This window comes from Bacillus rossius, chromosome 1 (assembly GCF_032445375.1).
Source record: "Bacillus rossius redtenbacheri isolate Brsri chromosome 1, Brsri_v3, whole genome shotgun sequence".
In the NCBI taxonomy this organism is placed as follows: domain Eukaryota; kingdom Metazoa; phylum Arthropoda; class Insecta; order Phasmatodea; family Bacillidae; genus Bacillus; species Bacillus rossius.
This window is the reverse complement of record NC_086330.1, coordinates 333,871,567-333,880,546: the sequence shown is the minus strand read 5'-3', so window position 1 is coordinate 333,880,546 and position 8,980 is coordinate 333,871,567.

Here is an 8,980-nt window from a genome sequence, read left to right as displayed (position 1 = left end):
TAAAATTCTACTGTAACCTGAGAGCCCGGGTTACTAAAATATTTACGTTACATTTTAACGTGGAGTATATACCAAACAAATATTCTGCAACATTTATTATTTAAAAATTTATAAAAAAACTTTATTTACAAGTTTATAGATTATTATTTACTAAAAATGTAAAATGTCTTCCGACTGATGGACGTTCTCAGAATTCTCCGTGAAAATGTCTTTATGAGAGAGAGAGTGTGTGAATGTAATACACCGTCTGCCGATGCGGCTCCACTCGTGGTGCTGAAGTCCCAGTGGGGTTGTCCTCGGGGCGCCACGCACAGCTCGTCGAAGGATTTCCGCAGCAGGTCGTCCGCGACAGCAACTCGTCTCCCGGCCGCGAGCTCGCTGACGGGGGGTTTCGGCCGTTAGCGGTGCTTCCAGCAAGTAGCGGAATCCAGCTCGCAATGCCTGCAACTCGGCGGCCAGCGACACATAGCTGCCCCACTCGTTCCTTCAGACAGCACCTCCCTTCGGCACCGCGAGACTCGTCATGACTACAAAGTGTCCGTGCTGTCGCAACTCCAACTTTCTGTGCGGGACTCTTGCACAAAGACGCAAACGTAGCTGGACACGAACAATGTACTTCCTGGCGTCCGCTGCTTTACGGGGAACAGTGTCAAGTCCGGTAGCATCCAGGATGCCTATACAATCAAAACTGAACCAATAGTAAATGGCGCAGGCTCGCCTGGACTTCGGGAACCTCACTACCGCCACCTGCTCTCGGGACCTCGACTACTTGAATGCTTGAGAGCTCATCTTTTTAGTAAAAGAGTGTCAATTACCACTCGCTACTCCTCACGGACAAAGTCTCCAAATTACTGCGTCGTCATTTCTGCGTCGCCATTTCCACTTCCGACCGCTGGGCTGGAGCCCCGAGGATTGCCGAGGTTCCCCGACCTCGACGAGGCAGAGTCCGCAGCACTCAACACCCCGCGCGCTCCGTGCGTGGCGGGACAGTATCACACATCGCAGGGGCACTAATTTATTTATGTTCGGGTACACGGGTGACCGCAAACAAATTAATACCCAAAGGTAGATGCCAAAAAATAGTGGTAATATACTGAGATCGAAGGTTCTCTGCCTTTTGAACCGACTGAGCATTAACATTCATAAACCTTTAATGAATCCTAAAAATTAAACAAGTAAAATTCAGCGCCAGATGTTAAATAAATTATTTTATGATCAATATGAGCAAACTATTGAACTTCTGAATTATTGTGCATCAGCGTCATTTATTAGTTAGTTAAATATTATTTTCTTTATTTATATAAGTTGGAAAGTATTGTTATCAAAATACAAAAATATAAGATATTACTCTTACTACCTATAAATATATTCACGGTAAAAATTGTACTAAAATTAATTATGTACATATGGTTTGGTCCAGTATATGTGTTTCGTGCTGGAAAAATATAGTTTAGTAAAAACAACAGAGTATTGCAATATATGTGTATGTTCCTGCAGTCTTACAAATGTAGAAAGACAGAACAAAACAAAAGTAAGGAAGGTGACACAACATACACTATTTACCATATTTCACAAACACATATCTACCACCACACAGAGCGACATATCAGTAATACAACATATACAAAGGTTTCCTAATTTACATTTTTGCCGTGTGATTTAAAAAATAACTGGTACAGTTGGTGAAATTTTACACAAATGTTACTAAAACACCAAATAGTAGTGCAGTAAAAATACACGAATCTACACATGTTATTACAATAACGTATGTGTTATTTACACATTTGGACGTAAAGATGAAATTACGCTTACACTAAAAGTGTTAAATTAAACAAAGTAATTATTTTGTTAGTAACTGTAGCTGTAAACACATATATACGTAATTATAAAAGTGCAAAATATTTTTTGATAATAATTTGACAAATACCAGTGAACTGCAAAAATGTATTTATAATTTATACTGACAAAACCCCATTTAATAAATTAGGTTACAAAATTGGTATTCTCGTTATACGAATATTTATTAGTGTGCACAATGTATGAGATGTTAAGACTCTAGACCAAACACTCTTAAGTTCATGGGTTCGAAATATCACTAAGTCAGTTAAATTGTTTGAAGTGTTTATCCAAGCAATTGAAGAGATAAAATTAAAAACAGCTTTGAGGTGCACATTGATCATTAACATGTGTAAGGTACAAAAAATATTCTTGGAAGTAATATAAATTAACTGTGTAAATTGTAAATTTACTCAACGATGCAATAAAATTAATGCCAGTTGTGGTGTAAACATATATGCATGCATATGTTAATTTATACATCACAAAGTAGAAATACACCATTTTGGATCCGCCATAGCAGTTTTACTTTTACACTTTTGATAATTTTTTACTTAATCACAAGAGTAAAAATACATGAAAAATACTCTTAGTGTTATTACACTTACATTGGTGGCGACTCTGCTGCCACATACGTTTGGTAGAAAATTACTAGGGGTTGGCCTCGTATATATGATTACATGGTAATTACATTTTTCCTTCAGCTAATCGTTGTGCCATATTCTTTAGACACCCAAAACATTGGCTTAAGTGCTTTATTTGCATCGCGTAAAGAGTTATAAATGCTTTTTATTATTTGATTTTGAATGTGATTGTTTTCAACGTTAAAGATTCTAATTCATTCTTACAAACTATCACCAGACGTTGCAAGCTCCATTCCCGCAATGATTTTGTCGGAACAATATGGCGATGTGCGAGGTTAAAAAGTGGCTTAAACTACGTCACGGTATGACGTCACCAGACAATTCCCAACTCCGTGGGGTTGCCTGGTCGTTCTTATTGATTTAAATTAACATCGGCAAAGAATGCACGCACCCACTCCACAACTTTCGATCTCCATGTATCTGGGGACGAGCGGCGCCGAATGTGACCGAACGTGTTTATATCGGCGAGCCTCGTTAGGGTGGTGAAGGGGGGGGGGGGGGGAGTGGAAAGAACGCTCTGTTGCTCGTCTAGCGGCTGATTTGCAATTCAGACGAGCGGGGTTGTCCGCCGGAGCGTAGGAGCGTGGCGGGAGAGAGGAAGTGTCCCTGAGAGTACCCGCGGGGAGTTGGGGGGGGGGAGGGTGTGGGAGGGCAGAGGGCACTCCCCTAGGATCAGAGAGCACATAAGGCCCAGAACGATCAGAAGGGAACGAGCCCATCTGCGTAGCGCACCGTGCGTTCGCGAACTAATTGCTCGGTCGCCGGAGGGGGAAATTTCTTATCTATGCAAATGCCGTTGGAGCAACGACTCTGGCATTTCCTGAGCCCACCGAGTGTTTCGGCGCCGGCAAGGCTTCGTCACTCCACGCGACGACGCACGCGCACAAACAGTTAACGCAGTTCCGCTTTAGACTGAAGCGACGTGGTTCTGAAACAACCGGCAGAGCTTTACGATGACCATGAGTCGTCAAACCGAAGATAATCAAAGGAATTTTAAGCGCCAAGTATCCACAAAACTCGTGAAATTGTTTTTGTTTCATGATTTGGTTTTACTTCGATTATTCCAAACAGTTTTTTCTGGTACAGTGAGTTAATGCATACATGATAAATTTAACTAGTTACATTATTTAAGAAAAGAATACAATCAAGAATCTTATTAACACAAATAATTCGTGGCCGGACGCATTTACAAAATACATTAATTTTCTTGTCTCAAATTCAGATTAAATTACCAATAAGTGGGGAAAACCTGCATATTCGCACACGGCCGGAGTTAGTTCTATGACACTACCTCGAGAGCATCTATAGTCTACTTGTCCACGAGACAAAAAAAAAAAAAACCAACTTCACCTTGTCGACAACGCAGTGTGCCGTTTTCGAAGAGTCCGTTCTCTGCAAATTTAACTATTTATATTCATCGTCACGCACGGAGTGCGGTGGCGCAGTGGTAACACACCAGCTTCAAGTTCCAGAGATCTCGGGACTGAGGCTATGATTTCTCGCAATCACTCCAGGCAAATGCGGGAATGGTTCCTTGCTTACGGGCATGACAAATCCCTGTCTTGATACCTCCAGTCTGTGCCATTGCGAGTTAAAGAATCAAACAAATGCTCATGTAATAAGAACTCTTTAAAAATAATGGAATAGCTACTGAGCCCCAAATATAAGAAATATAAACACAAATCCAAGAAAATAAATATAGAATTTAGTCTTGGTAACTACCATGTTTAGTGATGAGAGTAGTCTTCGGTGTTAGTGATCGCTAATGCTTCAAGCTGAAGGAAGAAATACAGGAACATAAATATGTCATCTTGTTTACAACAGTTTTTAGGCAATAACTAATGACTATAGTGTTATTTTCAAAATTTTGATTCTTGGACAATAGCGAATAATTATGTGGAGTGCTTGAAGTTAAAAGTGACTGGCTACAAATTTATTTCTGAGGCTAACTATAACTGTAATAGTGTTGCCAAAAGACCAAATGTTGTGGTCTTTGAAAATCTCTGCCTTAACGAAGGGAAACATTCAAAATTAAACGTAATAAAAATTGTTATGACATGAAAAATGTTAATATCAATATGGCGTCTCCACCTTAAGTTTCAAAGCAAAGAACCGTTTTCTGTTCCAAGGTTCGAGTACTTATTCAAGTGGCTTGACTGTACGATTGCCTCCAAAATTATTATTTTAATATTGCTTAACAAATTAGAAGCGCAAGCAAGGCGGAGGACTTGTAACAACCGTAGTTGATTCGACAGAAAATTCTGGAAATATGAATATACGTTTTATGCTTCTGTGTTGAAACTACACTGTACAAAAGCCTTAAGAAAGGCAATTTTTTACCAAACATTTTTATCATCATACAGTAAATATAAATTTGCAAGCGAATATCAGCCAAAAAGAGTGAGATAAAGAATTTTTTTTTGTTTCTTGTCAGAAATTTTCGAGACACCTGTCCCTCCCTGTTGAATTCATTTTATATGTTTTCGAAATAGAATAAGTTTAACACAAATGTGTGTTGTTGTCAAATGTTTGCTTAGTACCACATAGAGTGGGGACATGAACCAAACTTTTGCTCGACGTGACTGTCGACATCCACGTTACAAGTTTCCTCTCGGTGTTCACAACAGCACGAGACAGCAGCTCGACGGAGCACCAATGAGCGCGAGTGCCCGGCAGACACGCTCGGCGCTCTCCTGATTGGCAGCGGACGTCCTGTCGGTCACAGATGTGACCAGTCACGAGAGACTGCGCTGCCGGTGGACTCCCAGGATGATCTCGTCCAGCGCGCGTACACTGCTGCACACAGAACACGAGCTTCCGTCAGTGTCACGCTGACGCTACCGCCTGTATTCACGCTCGAGGTGGAACCTTCCAAAAGTTCCGGCAATAAAACTTTAAAAAAAAAAAAAAAAAAAACTTTCGACACATCAAAATGAACTCTTAAAAAAAATACTAATGACTTGAAATTCACCCGTAGATAGTAAGCCCATAACTACTACGTCTTTATTTAGTTGTGTATAATAACGTTTAGGCAGAAAAAATATTATGTTTGTATTCCAATATATTTTTTTTCCATGGAGCATTGCAACGTAAAGTTATAACTAAATTTTTTTGACGTGACAACGTCTAATAAATCGAAAAACGCTGGCTGCACGCACGAAAATGTCCCGTAACGCACATTGTCCCGTTACGCGGTGTCCCGTTACGCTCATTGTACTCCTGCGCCGCATCTATTTCTCTTACACTCGATTGGAACAACCCTCGATTTGACTTTTTCGAGGCACATTAAACTTGAAACACTCCCATTAGTTTCTTACTTTTCCTATCATCGTCCTATCCTTAAAAGAATAACACAGATTGGAAGAAGTTAAATAGCAAACATGTTTAAAAGTTATTGTTAAAATAATCTCTTCATTAAAGTAATAAACATATTTGAATTAATGAGTGCAAATAAAAGTAAGATTGTAGATTTAATTTCACTCCTTCTTTGTATCCATACAAAATAGTGATAATTCAATAAAAATGATTCAATTTATTCATAAAAGTATGCAATCATTTCATCAATGTTTTGTTATGATTTTTTCACGTTTACTATCGTCCGTAAACCGACTTTACAGACAACCAATTTTTTTTGTATATGGTGAAACGAATTCGTACAATCGATTCAAACAGATGTATTATAGTAGGAAATATACTGTGGACACAAAAGAAATTCCGGTCAACTCAACTGTGTAACTGTTACAAACTCACTTTCGTCACAACGTAAAATTTTGTATGTAAAAAAAATGTTTTGTTGCAGCAAGTTAATATGTATTTTGTTTATCAAACAAACAATTTTTCTTTGTATATAGCAGGAACATCTTAGATTTCGTATCCCACGCCCCATGACAGTTTTGTATATTTGGACACTTGAGAAATAAATTTAAATTATAAATATTAAAATGCATTACTTATTTTGGCTCAAAATGTTTTTTATGCCAATTGAAAAATATAAATTAATGCAGCTAGATATGAATAAATCTTAAATAATATTTTCAAATTTGTCGTTTTCAAATGCGGCCAGTTTTTTTCTTTTTTAACTCTAAGTCCTAATATTGAATTTAATCACCTTAATTAGCTGGTCTTAACTATCCGCTGAATGTTCGCTCTGTTAAAACGCTTGCTGCTTATCTTTTAATTTTTTTTCTTTCTATGCTTGTTCGTGCGTTCAGAAGCACATAGATATTAGTTTTTCTAACTCCATGCTAACAAACGGAAAATTGTTTTAAAAAGCTAATGCTCTTTAAAAGAAAAAAACAGATTTTCAATAAGCATAGCTAAGAACCATCCCGGTAAAACCAGCTTTCAAATAAAAAAACTGAATTAAAATCTGTCCATTCTTTTGGGAGCTACGAAGCCACAGACATACACACAAAAGCTTCAAACTTATCACACCCCTCTTATTGCTTTGGAATTAACAAATAAGGTATATTTTTTTCATAGACTTTCACTTGTGCCCTCTTGAAGCGCCGCTACCATAGCACATACTGTTTAGTGCATGAGGCCTGCTTATCAGAAAATTATCATTTCGAATCTGAATAAAATTAGTAAAAACTGCTTCCTGAGAGTGTTTCGACAAACACCCTGTTTTATTTAAATTAGATCTTTTGTTTAAAAGTTTTCCTCTGAATATGTATCACGGCTCATTGCTGTAAAATTACACGAGAAAAAATATATATTCATCTCTGTCTTACAAATAAAGAGTAAGGAAATTTTGGAATTTTTTAAACCAAGTTTTCACTTATGTAAGATCTCTGTTATAAGAAACCTTTTCGCCGATCTTTTTTTTCATACATAAACAAGGAAGTGCTGCAGTGTTCTCACATTTGTTATGAACATGGAGATAGTACTTCTAATGTGTATGTTTCGTGGCATTTATTTGGAAAACCAATAATTTGCTTGTGATGTTTTACACAATGTTTTAAAACTGGTTTCAATCTTCTTGCAAAACCACCATCCCAAATGGGCATTGTAAATTTTTCGTCTCGATAAGATTTTTTTATACATAAAATGTTATTACATATGGTTGATTCACACCGCAGTAAAAAAATTGTCAGAAAACTCAAAATAAAGAATTTTTATTCAAATATCTAACATTTACCCTCTACTGAATAAAATTCTTGACACTGACAGACAGACAACGCACAGACTAAATCGGTGGGCCTAAAAGCATGCAATTTTACATAGGGGTTCCTTATATGACGTAGGTAAGCACTAATAATGTATATTTTTTTGATAATTCATCCTCTAAGGGTTTAAAGAGGGGATGCAAATTTATATGGAAGTTAGTCCAATTATGCTTCTGTTGATTAATAAAAGTCAGTTGTATCAGCATTTCAGATAATTAATCAAAAATTAGGATAAAATTATTTCCTGTTGGGTACACCCCTAGTTAATGAAATAACTAACTTGAAAAAATATATATTATGCAGTCTGATTTCAATAATGAAAAGTTACAATAGTTTTGGGGTAGCGGAGGTACTTTCGCAGTACAGGTGTGTAGGTAGCACACAGTGGAAGGCAAGTACAACCCACAGTATGATCATCTTGCCATTAAAACCTAAAGTTTGCCATGGCTTCGGAGTACAACATATGGCTACTTTAAAGACCTAAGATCAGCGTTCGTTTGATCACCACCATCACCCGCAGATGTAGCACGAAAGAAACGGCAATTTTGAAATATTATAAACGGCTTCAATAATAGTGAAAAAGACTTGAAAAATCCAAATCCCCCGCTTTCGACCTGACTTTCAACAAAAGATTTTTACTAAAATAGAGTCCATCTTGTTAAAAATTCACTAAACATAATACTTTAAAGTTTAAGCACACGTTAAAAGTTATACTTCAATGGTATTACCAAAAAAATATCTTGAAACATTTTAAAACCCATATTATAACACTATGAATATATTATTTGTATATATTTTTTGCTTAAACAACTGGAATCAGCACGCAAATTATTACTACAAAACATTATTATTATTATTGTGCTGAATAAAAATTCTAATATAATTTATTATATTATGTTATTAAAACAATTTAAAAAAATTAAATTGGCGAGATTTTAACAACGTCCCATGAGGTTAATAAGCGCGCGTTTTACCTCCAATTGGTAATGTGGACGGAGAATTTTTTTTATTATTGTTTATTATAAACATTTCAATGTTGTAATTGTAATGTTTTATAATGCATTTTAAAATTTGATATTACATTTTACTTTGACTATTTTGGTCTACAAAATATATTCAGAAGTAGTTTACCATCATATAGTTTCATTTTCACACCAATACGTTTGGTATGTACCCAAATGGTTACTAAAGTGACTATATACGTGTTTACATCGCTACAAGCGAGTCGGCCTTCGTTTCACATTTCCGTTCATCGACTTTTGTTCCATTTTCACGAAATTACACATACCGAAAGGCGTATGCCGAGAGCTAGGATGTTTAAACATAAAAAAA